Below are 15987 nucleotides of genomic sequence, written 5' to 3' on the forward strand. Positions count from 1 at the left end.
CTGACCTGGTTCTGTGGCTCTAAAGCAGCTCTTCTGACCTGGTTCTGTGGCTCTAAAGCAGCTCTGCTGACCTGGTTCTCTGGCTCTACTGCAGCTCTGCTGACCTGGTTCTCTGGCTCTACAACGGCTCTGCTGGCGTGATTTTCTGGCTCTACAGTGGCTCTGCTGACCTGGTTCTCAGTCTCTGGCTCTACAACGGCTTTGCTGACCTGGTTCTCTGGCTCTACAGCAGCTCGGCTGACCTGGTTCTGTGGCTCTACAACAGCTCTGCTGACCTGTTTCTCTGGCTGTAAAGCAGCTCTGCTGACCTGGTTCTCTGGCTCTACAACAGCTCTGCTGACCTGGTTCTATGGCTGTAAAGCAGCTCTGCAGCTCTGCTGACCTGGTTCTCTGGCTCTACAACTGCTCTGCTGACCTGGTTCTCTGGCTCTACAACGGCTCTGCTGACCTGGTTCTTCGGCTGTAGAGCAGCTCTGCTGACCTTGTTCTCTGGCTGTAAAGCAGCTCTGCTGACCTGGTTCTCGGCTCTGCTGATCTGGTTCTCTGGCTCTACAGCAGCTCTGCTGACCTGGTTCTCTGGCTCTACAGCGACTCTGCTGACCTGGTTCTCTGGCTCTACAGCGACTCTGCTGACCTGGTTCTCTGGCTCTACAGCAGCTCTGCTGACCTGGTTCTCTGGCTCTAAAGCAGCTCTGCTGACCTCGTTCTCTGGCTCAGGAGCAGCTCTGCTGACCTGGTTCTCTGACTCTAAAGCAGCTCTGCTGACCTGGTTCTTTGGCTCTAGAGCAGCTTTGCTGACCTGGTTCTCAGGCTGTACAATGGCTCTGCTGACCTGGTTCTTTGGCTGTAGAGCAGTTTTGCTGACCTGGTTTCTCTTGCTCTACAGCGGCTCTGTTGACCTGGTTCTTTGGCTCTAAAGCAGCTTTGCTGACCTTGCTCTCTGGCTCTAGAGCAGCTTTGCTAACCTAGTTCTCAGGCTGTACAACGGCTCTGCTGACCTGGTTCTTTAGCTGTAGAGCAGCTCGGCTGACCTGGTTCTCTGGCTCTATAGTAGCTCTGCTGACCTGGTTCTCTGGCTCTACAGTGGCTCTGCTGACCTGGTTCTCTGGCTCTACAGCAACTCTGCTAACCTGGTTCTCTGGCTCTACAGCGACTCTGCTGACCTGGTTCTCTGGCTCTACAACGACTCTGCTGATCTGGTTCTTTGGCTCTACAGCAGCTCTGCTGACCTGGTTCTCTGGCTCTACAGTAGCTCTGCTGACCTGGTGCTCTTGCTCTACAGCGGCTCTGTTGACCTGGTTCTTTGGCTCTAGAGCAGCTTTGCTGACCTGGTTCTCAGGCTGTACAATGGCTCTGCTGACCTGGTTCTTTGGCTCTCGAGCAGCTTTGCTGACCTGGTTTCTCTGGCTCTACAGTAGCTCTGCTGACCTGGTGCTCTTGCTCTACAGCGGCTCTGTTGACCTGGTTCTCTGGCTCTAAAGCAGCTCTGCTGACGTGGTTCCCTGGCTCAGGAGCAGCTCTGCTGACCTGTTTCTTTGGCTCTAAAGCAGCTCTGCTGACCTGGCTCTCTGGCTCTAGAGTAGCTTTGCTAACCTAGTTCTCAGGCTGTACAACGGCTCTGCTGACCTGGTTCTTTGGCTGTAGAGCAGCTCGGCTGACCTGGTTCTCTGGCTCTATAGCGGCTCTGCTGACCTGGTTCTCTGGCTGTAAAGCAGCTCTGCTGACCTGGTTGTCTGGCTCTACAACAGCTCTGCTGACCTGGTTCTATGGCTGTAAAGCAGCTCTGCTGACCTGGTTCTCTGGCTCTACAACTGCTCTGCTGACCTGGTTCTCTGGCTCTACAACGGCTCTGCTGACCTGGTTCTTTGGCTGTAGAGCAGCTCTGCTGACCTTGTTCTCTGGCTCTACAGTGGCTCTGCTGACCTGGCTCTCTGGCTCTAGAGCAGGTTTGCTAACCTAGTTCTCAGGCTGTACAACGGCTCTGCTGACCTGGTTCTTTGGCTGTAGAGCAGCTCTGCTGACCTGGTTCTCTGGCTCCATAGTGGCTTTGCTGATCTGGTTCTTTGGCTCTACAGCGGCTCTTCTGACCTGGTTCTCTGGCTCTACAGCGACTCTGCTGACCTGGTTCTCTGGCTCTACAGCGACTCTGCTGACCTGGTTCTCTGGCTCTACAGCGACTCTGCTGACCTGGTTCTCTGGCTCTACATCGGCACGGTTGACCTGGTTCTCTGGCTCTAAAGCAGCTCTGCTGACTTGGTTCCCTGGCTCAAGAGCAGCTCTGCTGACCTGTTTCTTTGGCTCTAAAGCAGATCTGCTGACCTGGCTCTCTGGCTCTAGAGTAGCTTTGCTAACCTAGTTCTTAGGCTGTACAACGGCTCTGCTGACCTGGTTCTTTGGCTGTAGAGCAGCTCGGCTGACCTGGTTCTCTGGCTCTATAGCGGCTCTGCTGACCTGGTTCTCTGGGTCTACAGCGGCTCTGTTGACCTGGTTCTCTGGGTCTACAGCAGATCTGCTGACCTGGTTCTGTGGCTCTAAAGCAGCTCTTCTGACCTGGTTCTGTGGCTCTAAAGCAGCTCTGCTGACCTGGTTCTCTGGCTCTACTGCAGCTCTGCTGACCTGGTTCTCTGGCTCTACAACGGCTCTGCTGGCGTGATTTTCTGGCTCTACAATGGCTCTGCTGACCTGGTTCTCAGTCTCTGGCTCTACAACGGCTTTGCTGACCTGGTTTTCTGGCTCTACAGCAGCTCGGCTGACCTGGTTCTGTGGCTCTACAACAGCTCTGCTGACCTTTTTCTCTGGCTGTAAAGCAGCTCTGCTGACCTGGTTCTCTGGCTCTACAACAGCTCTGCTGACCTGGTTCTATGGCTGTAAAGCAGCTCTGCTGACCTCGTTCTCTGGCTCTACAACTGCTCTGCTGACCTGGTTCTCTGGCTCTACAACGGCTCTGCTGACCTGGTTCTTTGGCTGTAGAGCAGCTCTGCTGACCTTGTTCTCTGGCTGTAAAGCAGCTCTGCTGACCTGGTTCTCTGGCTCCATAGTGGCTCTGCTGATCTGGTTCTCTGGCTCTACAGCGGCTCTGCTGACCTGGTTCTCTGGCTCTACAGCAACTCTGCTGACCTGGTTCTCTGGCTCTACAGCGACTCTGCTGACCTGGTTCTCTGGCTCTACAGTGACTCTGCTGACCTGGTTCTCTGGCTCTACAGCAGCTCTGCTGACCTGGTTCTCTGGCTCTAAAGCAGCTCTGCTGACCTCGTTCTCTGGCTCAGGAGCAGCTCTGCTGACCTGGTTCTCTGACTCTAAAGCAGCTCTGCTGACCTGGTTCTTTGGCTCTAGAGCAGCTTTGCTGACCTGGTTCTCAGGCTGTACAATGGCTCTGCTGACCTGGTTCTTTGGCTGTAGAGCAGCTTTGCTGACCTGGTTTCCCTTTCTCTACAGCGGCTCTGCTGACCTGGTTCTTTGGCTCTAAAGCAGCTTTGCTGACCTGGCTCTCTGGCTCTAGAGCAGCTTTGCTAACCTAGTTCTCAGGCTGTACAACGACTCTGCTGACCTGGTTCTTTAGCTGTAGAGCAGCTCGGCTGACCTAGTTCTCTGGCTCTATAGTAGCTCTGCTGACCTGGTTCTCTGGCTCTACAGTGGCTCTGCTGACCTGGTTCTCTGGCTCTACAGCAACTCTGCTAACCTGGTTCTCTGGCTCTACAGCGACTCTGCTGACCTGGTTCTCTGGCTCTACAATGACTCTGCTGACCTGGTTCTTTGGCTCTACAGCAGCTTTGCTGACCTGGTTCTCTGGCTCTACAGTAGCTCTGCTGACCTGGTGCTCTTGCTCTACAGCGGCTCTGTTGACCTGGTTCTTTGGCTCTAGAGCAGCTTTGCTGACCTGGTTCTCAGGCTGTACAATGGCTCTGCTGACCTGGTTCTTTGGCTCTCGAGCAGCTTTGCTGACCTGGTTTCTCTTTCCTCTACAGTAGCTCTGCTGACCTGGTGCTCTTGCTCTACAGCGGCTCTGTTGACCTGGTTCTCTGGCTCTAAAGCAGCTCTGCTGACGTGGTTCCCTGGCTCAGGAGCAGCTCTGTTGACCTGTTTCTTTGGCTCTACAGCGACTCTGCTGACCTGGTTCTCTGGCTCTACAATGACTCTGCTGACCTGGTTCTTTGGCTCTACAGCAGCTCTGCTGACCTGGTTCTCTGGCTCTACAGTAGCTCTGCTGACCTGGTGCTCTTGCTCTACAGCGGCTCTGTTGACCTGGTTCTTTGGCTCTAGAGCAGCTTTGCTGACCTGGTTCTCAGGCTGTACAATGGCTCTGCTGACCTGGTTCTTTGGCTCTCGAGCAGCTCTGCTGACCTGGCTCTCTGGCTCTAGAGCAGCTTTGCTAACCTAGTTCTCAGGCTGTACAACGGCTCTGCTGACCTGGTTCTTTGGCTGTAGAGCAGCTCGGCCGATCTGGTACTCTGGCTCTATAGCGGCTCTGCTGACCTGGTTCTCTGGCTGTAAAGCAGCTCTGCTGACCTGGTTCTCTGGCTCTACAACAGCTCTGCTGACCTGGTTCTATGGCTGTAAAGCAGCTCTGCTGACCTGGTTCTCTGGCTCTACAACTGCTCTGCTGACCTGGTTCTCTGGCTCTACAACAGCTCTGCTGACCTGGTTCTTTGGCTGTAGAGCAGCTCTGCTGACCTTGTTGTCTGGCTGTAAAGAAGCTCTGCTGACCTGGTTCTCTGGCTCCATAGTGGCTTTGCTGATCTGGTTCTCTGGCTCTACAGCGGCTCTTCTGACCTGGTTCTCTGGCTCTACAGCGACTCTGCTGACCTGGTTCTCTGGCTCTACAGCGACTCTGCTGACCTGGTTCTCTGGCTCTACAGCGACTCTGCTGACCTGGTTCTCTGGCTCTACATCGGCTCTGTTGACCTGGTTCTCTGGCTCTAAAGCAGCTCTGCTGACTTAGTTCCCTGGCTCAGGAGCAGCTCTGCTGACCTGTTTCTTTGGCTCTAAAGCAGCTCTGCTGACCTGGCTCTCTGGCTCTAGAGTAGCTTTGCTAACCTAGTTCTCAGGCTGTACAACGGCTCTGCTGACCTGGTTCTTTGGCTGTAGAGCAGCTCTGCTGACCTGGTTCTCTGACTCTAAAGCAGCTCTGCTGACCTGGTTCTTTGGCTCTAGAGCAGCTTTGCTGACCTGGTTCTCAGGCTGTACAATGGCTCTGCTGACCTGGTTCTTTGGCTGTAGAGCAGCTTTGCTGACCTGGTTTCTCTTGCTCTACAGCGGCTCTGCTGACCTGGTTCTTTGGCTCTAAAGCAGCTTTGCTGACCTGGCTCTCTGGCTCTAGAGCAGCTTTGCTAACCTAGTTCTCAGGCTGTACAACGACTCTGCTGACCTGGTTCTTTAGCTGTAGAGCAGCTCGGCTGACCTAGTTCTCTGGCTCTATAGTAGCTCTGCTGACCTGGTTCTCTGGCTCTACAGTGGCTCTGCTGACCTGGTTCTCTGGCTCTACAGCAACTCTGCTAACCTGGTTCTCTGGCTATACAGCGACTCTGCTGACCTGGTTCTCTGGCTCTACAACGACTCTGCTGACCTGGTTCTTTGGCTCTACAGCAGCTCTGCTGACCTGGTTCTCTGGCTCTACAGTAGCTCTGCTGACCTGGTGCTCTTGCTCTACAGCGGCTCTGTTGACCTGGTTCTTTGGCTCTAGAGCAGCTTTGCTGACCTGGTTCTCAGGCTGTACAATGGCTCTGCTGACCTGGTTCTTTGGCTCTCGAGCAGCTTTGCTGACCTGGTTTCTCTGGCTCTACAGTAGCTCTGCTGACCTGGTGCTCTTGCTCTACAGCGGCTCTGTTGACCTGGTTCTCTGGCTCTAAAGCAGCTCTGCTGACGTGGTTCCCTGGCTCAGGAGCAGCTCTGTTGACCTGTTTGTTTGGCTCTAAAGCAGCTCTGCTGACCTGGCTCTCTGGCTCTAGAGCAGCTTTGCTAACCTAGTTCTCAGGCTGTACAACGGCTCTGCTGACCTGGTTCTTTGGCTGTAGAGCAGCTCGGCCGACCTGGTACTCTGGCTCTATAGCGGCTCTGCTGACCTGGTTCTCTGGCTCTACAGCGGCTCTGTTGATCTGGTTCTCTGGGTCTACAGCAGATCTGCTGACCTGGTTCCGTGGCTCTAAAGCAGCTCTTCTGACCTGGTTCTATGGCTCTAAAGCAGCTCTGCTGACCTGGTTCTCTGGCTCTACTGCAGCTCTGCTGACCTGGTTCTCTGGCTCTACAACGGCTATGCTGGCGTGATTTTCTGGCTCTACAATGGCTCTGCTGACCTGGTTCTCAGTCTCTGGCTCTACAACGGCTTTGCTGACCTGGTTCTCTGGCTCTACAGCAGCTCGGCTGACCTGGTTCTGTGGCTCTACAACAGCTCTGCTGACCTGTTTCTCTGGCTGTAAAGCAGCTCTGCTGACCTGGTTCTCTGGCTCTACAACAGCTCTGCTGACCTGGTTCTATGGCTGTAAAGCAGCTCTGCTGACCTGGTTCTCTGGCTCTACAACTGCTCTGCTGACCTGGTTCTCTGGCTCTACAACGGCTCTGCTGACCTGGTTCTTTGGCTGTAGAGCAGCTCTGCTGACCTTGTTCTCTGGCTGTAAAGCAGCTCTGCTGACCTGGTTCTCTGGCTCCATAGTGGCTCTGCTGATCTGGTTCTCTGGCTCTACAGCGACTCTGCTGACCTGGTTCTCTGGCTCTACAGCGACTCTGCTGACCTGGTTCTCTGGCTCTACAGCGACTCTGCTGACCTGGTTCTCTGGCTCTACAGCGACTCTGCTGACCTGGTTCTCTGGCTCTACAGCAGCTCTGCTGACCTGGTTCTCTGACTTTAAAGCAGCTCTGCTGACCTGGTTCTCTGGCTCAGGAGCAGCTCTGCTGACCTGGTTCTCTGACTCTAAATCAGCTCTGCTGACCTGGTTCTTTGGCTCTAGAGCAGCTTTGCTGACCTGGTTCTCAGGCTGTACAATGGCTCTGCTGACCTGGTTCTTTGGCTGTAGAGCAGCTTTGCTGAACTGGTTTCTCTGGCTCTACAGTAGCTCTGCTGACCTGGTGCTCTTGCTCTACAGCGGCTCTGTTGACCTGGTTCTTTGGCTCTAGAGCAGCTTTGCTGACCTGGTTCTCAGGCTGTACAATGGCTCTGCTGACCTGGTTCTTTGGCTCTAGAGCAGCTTTGCTGACCTGGTTTCTCTGGCTCTACAGTAGCTCTGCTGACCTGGTGCTCTTGCTCTACAGCGGCTCTGTTGACCTGGTTCTCTGGCTCTAAAGCAGCTCTGCTGACGTGGTTCCCTGGCTCAGGAGCAGCTCTGCTGACCTGTTTCTTTGGCTCTAAAGCAGCTCTGCTGACCTGGCTCTCTGGCTCTAGAGTAGCTTTGCTAACCTAGTTCTCAGGCTGTACAACGGCTCTGCTGACCTGGTTCTTTGGCTGTAGAGCAGCTCGGCTGACCTGGTTCTCTGGCTCTATAGCGGCTCTGCTGACCTGGTTCTCTGGCTGTAAAGCAGCTCTGCTGACCTGGTTCTCTGGCTCTACAACAGCTCTGCTGACCTGGTTCTATGGCTGTAAAGCAGCTCTGCTGACCTGGTTCTCTGGCTCTACAACTGCTCTGCTGACCTGGTTCTGTGGCTCTACAACGGCTCTGCTGACCTGGTTCTTTGGCTGTAGAGCAGCTCTGCTGACCTTGTTCTCTGGCTGTAAAGCAGCTCTGCTGACCTGGTTCTCTGGCTCCATAGTGGCTTTGCTGATCTGGTTCTCTGGCTCTACAGCGGCTCTTCTGACCTGGTTCTCTGGCTCTACAGCGACTCTGCTGACCTGGTTCTCTGGCTCTACAGCGACTCTGCTGACCTGGTTCTCTGGCTCTACAGCAACTCTGCTGACCTGGTTCTCTGGCTCTACATCGGCTCTGTTGACCTGGTTCTCTGGCTCTAAAGCAGCTCTGCTGACTTGGTTCCCTGGCTCAGGAGCAGCTCTACTGACCTGTTTCTTTGGCTCTAAAGCAGCTCTGCTGACCTGGCTCTCTGGCTCTAGAGTAGCTTTGCTAACCTAGTTCTCAGGCTGTACAACGGCTCTGCTGACCTGGTTCTTTGGCTGTAGAGCAGCTCGGCTGACCTGGTTCTCTGGCTCTATAGCGGCTCTGCTGACCTGGTTCTCTGGGTCTACAGCGGCTCTGTTGACCTGGTTCTCTGGGTCTACAGCAGATCTGCTGACCTGGTTCTGTGGCTCTAAAGCAGCTCTTCTGACCTGGTTCTGTGGCTCTAAAGCAGCTCTGCTGACCTGGTTCTCTGGCTCTACTGCAGCTCTGCTGACCTGGTTCTCTGGCTCTACAACGGCTCTGCTGGCGTGATGTTCTGGCTCTACAATGGCTCTGCTGACCTGGTTCTCAGTCTCTGGCTCTACAACGGCTTTGCTGACCTGGTTTTCTGGCTCTACAGCAGCTCGGCTGACCTGGTTCTGTGGCTCTACAACAGCTCTGCTGACCTGTTTCTCTGGCTGTAAAGCAGCTCTGCTGACCTGGTTCTCTGGCTCTACAACAGCTCTGCTGACCTGGTTCTATGGCTGTAAAGCAGCTCTGCTGACCTCGTTCTCTGGCTCTACAACTGCTCTGCTGACCTGGTTCTCTGGCTCTACAACGGCTCTGCTGACCTGGTTCTTTGGCTGTAGAGCAGCTCTGCTGACCTTGTTCTCTGGCTGTAAAGCAGCTCTGCTGACCTGGTTCTTTGGCTCCATAGTGGCTCTGCTGATCTGGTTCTCTGGCTCTACAGCGGCTCTGCTGACCTGGTTCTCTGGCTCTACAGCGACTCTGCTGACCTGGTTCTCTGGCTCTACAGCGAATCTGCTGACCTGGTTCTCTGGCTCTACTGCAGCTCTGCTGACCTGGTTTTCTGGCTCTAAAGCAGCTCTGCTGACCTCGTTCTCTGGCTCAGGAGCAGCTCTGCTGACCTTGTTCTCTGACTCTAAAGCAGCTCTGCTGACCTGGTTCTTTGGCTCTAGAGCAGCTTTGCTGACCTGGTTCTCAGGCTGTACAATGGCTCTGCTGACCTGGTTCTTTGGCTGTAGAGCAGCTTTGCTGACCTGGTTTCTCTTGCTCTACAGCGGCTCTGCTGACGTGGTTCTTTGGCTCTAAAGCAGCTTTGCTGACCTGGCTCTCTGGCTCTAGAGCAGCTTTGCTAACCTAGTTCTCAGGCTGTACAACGACTCTGCTGACTTGGTTCTTTAGCTGTAGAGCAGCTCGGCTGACCTAGTTCTTTGGCTCTATAGTAGCTCTGCTGACCTGGTTCTCTGGCTCTACAGTGGCTCTGCTGACCTGGTTCTCTGGCTCTACAGCAACTCTGCTAACCTGGTTCTCTGGCTCTACAGCGACTCTGCTGACCTGGTTCTCTGGCTCTACAACGACTCTGCTGACCTGGTTCTTTGGCTCTACAGCAGCTCTGCTGACCTGGTTCTCTGGCTCCACAGTAGCTCTGCTGACCTGGTGCTCTTGCTCTACAGCGGCTCTGTTGACCTGGTTCTTTGGCTCTAGAGCAGCTTTGCTGACCTGGTTCTCAGGCTGTACAATGGCTCTGCTGACCTGGTTCTTTGGCTCTCGAGCAGCTTTGCTGACCTGGTTTCTCTGGCTCTACAGTAGCTCTGCTGACCTGGTGCTCTTGCTCTACAGCGGCTCTGTTGACCTGGTTCTCTGGCTCTAAAGCAGCTCTGCTGACGTGGTTCCCTGGCTCAGGAGCAGCTCTGTTGACCTGTTTCTTTGGCTCTAAAGCAGCTCTGCTGACCTGGCTCTCTGGCTCTAGAGCAGCTTTGCTAACCTAGTTCTCAGGCTGTACAATGGCTCTGCTGACCTGGTTCTTTGGCTGTAGAGCAGCTCGGCCGACCTGGTACTCTGGCTCTATAGCGGCTCTGCTGACCTGGTTCTCTGGCTCTACAGCGGCTCTGTTGACCTGGTTCTCTGGGTCTACAGCAGATCTGCTGAACTGGTTCCGTGGCTCTAAAGCAGCTCTTCTGACCTGGTTCTGTGGCTCTAAAGCAGCTCTGCTGACCTGGTTCTCTGGCTCTACTGCAGCTCTGCTGACCTGGTTCTCTGGCTCTACAACGGCTATGCTGGCGTGATTTTCTGGCTCTACAATGGCTCTGCTGACCTGGTTCTCAGTCTCTGGCTCTACAACGGCTTTGCTGACCTGGTTCTCTGGCTCTACAGCAGCTCGGCTGACCTGGTTCTCTGGCTCTACAACAGCTCTGCTGACCTGTTTCTCTGGCTGTAAAGCAGCTCTGCTGACCTGGTTCTCTGGCTCTACAACTGCTCTGCTGACCTGGTTCTCTGGCTCTACAACGGCTCTGCTGACCTGGTTCTTTGGCTGTAGAGCAGCTCTTCTGACCTTGTTCTCTGGCTGTAAAGCAGCTCTGCTGACCTGGTTCTCTGGCTCTACAGCGGCTCTGCTGACCTGGTTCTCTGGCTCTACAGCGACTCTGCTGACCTGGTTCTCTGGCTCTACAGCGACTCTGCTGACCTGGTTCTCTGGCTCTACAGCGACTCTGCTGACCTGGTTCTCTGGCTCTACAGCAGCTCTGCTGACCTGGTTCTCTGGCTCTAAAGCAGCTCTGCTGACCTGGTTCTCTGGCTCAGGAGCAGCTCTGCTGACCTGGTTCTCTGACTCTAAAGCAGCTCTGCTGACCTGGTTCTTTGGCTCTAGAGCAGCTTTGCTGACCTGGTTCTCAGGCTGTACAATGGCTCTGCTGACCTGGTTCTTTGGCTGTAGAGCAGCTTTGCTGACCTGGTTTCTCTGGCTCTACAGTAGCTCTGCTGACCTGGTGCTCTTGCTCTACAGCGGCTCTGTTGACCTGGTTCTTTGGCTCTAGAGCAGCTTTGCTGACCTGGTTCTCAGGCTGTACAATGGCTCTGCTGACCTGGTTCTTTGGCTCTAGAGCAGCTTTGCTGACCTGGTTTCTCTGGCTCTACAGTAGCTCTGCTGACCTGGTGGTCTTGCTCTACAGCGGCTCTGTTGACCTGGTTCTCTGCTTCTAAAGCAGTTTTGCTGGCTTGGTTCCCTGGCTCAGGAGCAGCTCTGCTGACCTGTTTCTTTGGCTCTAAAGCAGCTCTGCTGACCTGGCTCTCTGGCTCTAGAGCAGCTTTGCTAACCTAGTTCTCAGGCTGTACAACGGATCTGCTGACCTGGTTCTTTGGCTGTAGAGCAGCTCGGCTGACCTGGTTCTCTGGCTCTATAGCGGCTCTGCTGACCTGGTTCTCTGGCTCTACAGCGGCTCTGTTGACCTGGTTCTCTGGGTCTACAGCAGATCTGCTGACCTGGTTCTGTGGCTCTAAAGCAGCTCTTCTGACCTGGTTCTGTGGCTCTAAAGCAGCTCTGCTGACCTGGTTGTCTGGCTCTACTGCAGCTCTGCTGACCTGGTTCTCTGGCTCTACAACGGCTCTGCTGGCGTGATTTTCTGGCTCTACAATGGCTCTGCTGACCTGGTTCTCAGTCTCTGGCTCTACAACGGCTTTGCTGACCTGGTTCTCTGGCTCTACAGCAGCTCGGCTGACCTGGTTCTGTGGATCTACAACAGCTCTGCTGACCTGTTTCTCTGGCTGTAAAGCAGCTCTGCTGATCTGGTTCTCTGGCTCTACAACAGCTCTGCTGACCTGGTTCTATGGCTGTAAAGCAGCTCTGCTGACCTGGTTCTCTGGCTCTACAACTACTCTGCTGACCTGGTTCTCTGGCTCTACAACGGCTCTGCTGACCTGGTTCTTTGGCTGTAGAGCAGCTCTGCTGACCTTGTTCTCTTGCTGTAAAGCAGCTCTGCTGACCTGGTTCTCTGGCTCCATTGTGGCTCTGCTGATCTGGTTCTCTGGCTCTACAGTGGCTCTGCTGACCTGGTTCGCTGGCTCTACAGCGACTCTGCTGACCTGGTTCTCTGGCTCTACAGCGACTCTGCTGACCTGGTTCTCTGGCTCTACAGCAGCTCTGCTGACCTGGTTCTCTGGCTCTACAGTAGCTCTGCTGACCTGGTGCTCTTGCTCTACAGCGGCTCTGTTGACCTGGTTCTTTGGCTCTAGAGCAGCTTTGCTGATCTGGTTCTCAGGCTGTACAATGGCTCTGCTGACCTGGTTCTTTGGCTCTAGAGCAGCTTTGCTGACCTGGTTTCTCTGGCTCTACAGTAGCTCTGCTTACCTGGTGCTCTTGCTCTACAGCGGCTCTGTTGACCTGGTTCTCTGGCTCTAAAGCAGCTCTGCTGACTTGGTTCCCTGGCTCAGGAGCAGCTCTGCTGACCTGTTTCTTTGGCTCTAAAGCAGCTTTGCTGACCTGGCTCTCTGGCTCTAGAGCAGCTTTGCTAACCTAGTTCTCAGGCTATACAACGGCTCTGCTGACCTGGTTCTTTAGCTGTAGAGCAGCTCGGCTGACCTGGTTCTCTGGCTCTATAGCAGCTCTGCTGAACTGGTTTCTACAGTGGCTCGGATGACCTGGTTCTCTGGCTCTATAGAAACTCTGCTAACCTGGTTCTCTGGCTCTACAGCGACTCTGCTGACCTGGTTCTCTGGCTCTACAGCGACTCTGCTGACCTGGTTCTTTGGCTCTACAGCAGCTCTGCTGACCTGGTTCTCTGGCTCTACAGTAGCTCTGCTGACCTGGTTCTCTGGCTCTACAACTGCTCTGCTGACCTGGTTCTCTGGCACTACAACGGCTCTGCTGACCTGGTTCTTTGGCTGTAGAGCAGCTCTGCTGACCTTGTTCTCTGGCTGTAAAGCAGCTCTGCTGACCTGGTTCTCTGGCTCTACAGAGGCTCTGTTGACTTGGTTCTCTGGGTCTACAGCAGATCTGCTGACCTGTTTCTGTGGCTCTAAAGCAGCTCTTCTGACCTGGTTCTGTGGTTCTAAAGCACATCTGCTGACCTGGTTCTCTGGCTCTAAAGCAGCTCTGCTGACCTGGTTCTCTGGCTCTACAACAGCTCTGCTGACCTGGTTCTATGGCTGTAAAGCAGCTCTGCTGACCTGGTTCTCTGGCTCTACAACTGCTCTGCTGACCTGGTTCTCTGGCTCTACAACGGCTCTGCTGACCTGGTTCTTTGGCTGTAGAGCAGCTCTCCTGACCTTGTTCTCTGGCTGTAAAGCAGTGCTGCTGACCTGGTTCTCTGGCTCCATAGTGGCTCTGCTGATCTGGTTCTCTGGCTCTACAGCGGCTCTGCTGACCTGGTTCTCTGGCCCTACAGTGACTCTGCTGACCTGGTTCTCTGGCTCTACAGCGACTCTGCTGACCTGGTTCTCTGGCTCTACAGCGACTTTGCTGACCTGGTTCTCTGGCTCTACAGCGACTGCTGACCTGGTTCTCTGCCTCTAAAGCAGCTCTGCTGACCTAGTTCTCTGACTCTACAGCAGCTCTGCTGACCTGGTTCTCTGGCTCTACAATGGCTCTGCTGTCCTGGTTCTCTGGCTGTACAGCAGCTCTCCTGACCTGGATCTCTGGCTCTAAAGCAGCTCTGCTGACGTGGTTCCCTGGCTCAGGAGCAGCTCTGTTGACCTGTTTCTTTGGCTCTAAAGCAGCTCTGCTGACCTGGCTCTCTGGCTCTAGAGCAGCTTTGCTAACCTAGTTCTCAGGCTGTACAACGGCTCTGCTGACCTGGTTCTTTGGCTGTAGAGCAGCTCGGCCGACCTGGTACTCTGGCTCTATAGCGGCTCTGCTGACCTGGTTCTCTGGCTCTACAGCGGCTCTGTTGACCTGGTTCTCTGGGTCTACAGCAGATCTGCTGAACTGGTTCCGTGGCTCTAAAGCAGCTCTTCTGACCTGGTTCTGTGGCTCTAAAGCAGCTCTGCTGACCTGGTTCTCTGGCTCTACTGCAGCTCTGCTGACCTGGTTCTCTGGCTCTACAACGGCTATGCTGGCGTGATTTTCTGGCTCTACAATGGCTCTGCTGACCTGGTTCTCAGTCTCTGGCTCTACAACGGCTTTGCTGACCTGGTTCTCTGGCTCTACAGCAGCTCGGCTGACCTGGTTCTCTGGCTCTACAACAGCTCTGCTGACCTGTTTCTCTGGCTGTAAAGCAGCTCTGCTGACCTGGTTCTCTGGCTCTACAACTGCTCTGCTGACCTGGTTCTCTGGCTCTACAACGGCTCTGCTGACCTGGTTCTTTGGCTGTAGAGCAGCTCTTCTGACCTTGTTCTCTGGCTGTAAAGCAGCTCTGCTGACCTGGTTCTCTGGCTCTACAGCGGCTCTGCTGACCTGGTTCTCTGGCTCTACAGCGACTCTGCTGACCTGGTTCTCTGGCTCTACAGCGACTCTGCTGACCTGGTTCTCTGGCTCTACAGCGACTCTGCTGACCTGGTTCTCTGGCTCTACAGCAGCTCTGCTGACCTGGTTCTCTGGCTCTAAAGCAGCTCTGCTGACCTGGTTCTCTGGCTCAGGAGCAGCTCTGCTGACCTGGTTCTCTGACTCTAAAGCAGCTCTGCTGACCTGGTTCTTTGGCTCTAGAGCAGCTTTGCTGACCTGGTTCTCAGGCTGTACAATGGCTCTGCTGACCTGGTTCTTTGGCTGTAGAGCAGCTTTGCTGACCTGGTTTCTCTGGCTCTACAGTAGCTCTGCTGACCTGGTGCTCTTGCTCTACAGCGGCTCTGTTGACCTGGTTCTTTGGCTCTAGAGCAGCTTTGCTGACCTGGTTCTCAGGCTGTACAATGGCTCTGCTGACCTGGTTCTTTGGCTCTAGAGCAGCTTTGCTGACCTGGTTTCTCTGGCTCTACAGTAGCTCTGCTGACCTGGTGCTCTTGCTCTACAGCGGCTCTGTTGACCTGGTTCTCTGGTTCTAAAGCAGTTTTGCTGGCTTGGCTCCCTGGCTCAGGAGCAGCTCTGCTGACCTGTTTCTTTGGCTCTAAAGCAGCTCTGCTGACCTGGCTCTCTGGCTCTAGAGCAGCTTTGCTAACCTAGTTCTCAGGCTGTACAACGGATCTGCTGACCTGGTTCTTTGGCTGTAGAGCAGCTCGGCTGACCTGGTTCTCTGGCTCTATAGCGGCTCTGCTGACCTAGTTCTCTGGCTCTACAGCGGCTCTGTTGACCTGGTTCTCTGGGTCTACAGCAGATCTGCTGACCTGGTTCTGTGGCTCTAAAGCAGCTCTTCTGACCTGGTTCTGTGGCTCTAAAGCAGCTCTGCTGACCTGGTTGTCTGGCTCTACTGCAGCTCTGCTGACCTGGTTCTCTGGCTCTACAACGGCTCTGCTGGCGTGATTTTCTGGCTCTACAATGGCTCTGCTGACCTGGTTCTCAGTCTCTGGCTCTACAACGGCTTTGCTGACCTGGTTCTCTGGCTCTACAGCAGCTCGGCTGACCTGGTTCTGTGGATCTACAACAGCTCTGCTGACCTGTTTCTCTGGCTGTAAAGCAGCTCTGCTGATCTGGTTCTCTGGCTCTACAACAGCTCTGCTGACCTGGTTCTATGGCTGTAAAGCAGCTCTGCTGACCTGGTTCTCTGGCTCTACAACTACTCTGCTGACCTGGTTCTCTGGCTCTACAACGGCTCTGCTGACCTGGTTCTTTGGCTGTAGAGCAGCTCTGCTGACCTTGTTCTCTTGCTGTAAAGCAGCTCTGCTGACCTGGTTCTCTGGCTCCATTGTGGCTCTGCTGATCTGGTTCTCTGGCTCTACAGTGGCTCTGCTGACCTGGTTCGCTGGCTCTACAGCGACTCTGCTGACCTGGTTCTCTGGCTCTACAGCGACTCTGCTGACCTGGTTCTCTGGCTCTACAGCAGCTCTGCTGACCTGGTTCTCTGGCTCTACAGTAGCTCTGCTGACCTGGTGCTCTTGCTCTACAGCGGCTCTGTTGACCTGGTTCTTTGGCTCTAGAGCAGCTTTGCTGATCTGGTTCTCAGGCTGTACAATGGCTCTGCTGACCTGGTTCTTTGGCTCTAGAGCAGCTTTGCTGACCTGGTTTCTCTGGCTCTACAGTAGCTCTGCTTACCTGGTGCTCTTGCGCTACAGCGGCTCTGTTGACCTGGTTCTCTGGCTCTAAAGCAGC

This window comes from Triturus cristatus, chromosome 1_1 (genome assembly GCF_964204655.1).
Source record: "Triturus cristatus chromosome 1_1, aTriCri1.1, whole genome shotgun sequence".
In the NCBI taxonomy this organism is placed as follows: Eukaryota; Metazoa; Chordata; class Amphibia; order Caudata; family Salamandridae; genus Triturus; species Triturus cristatus.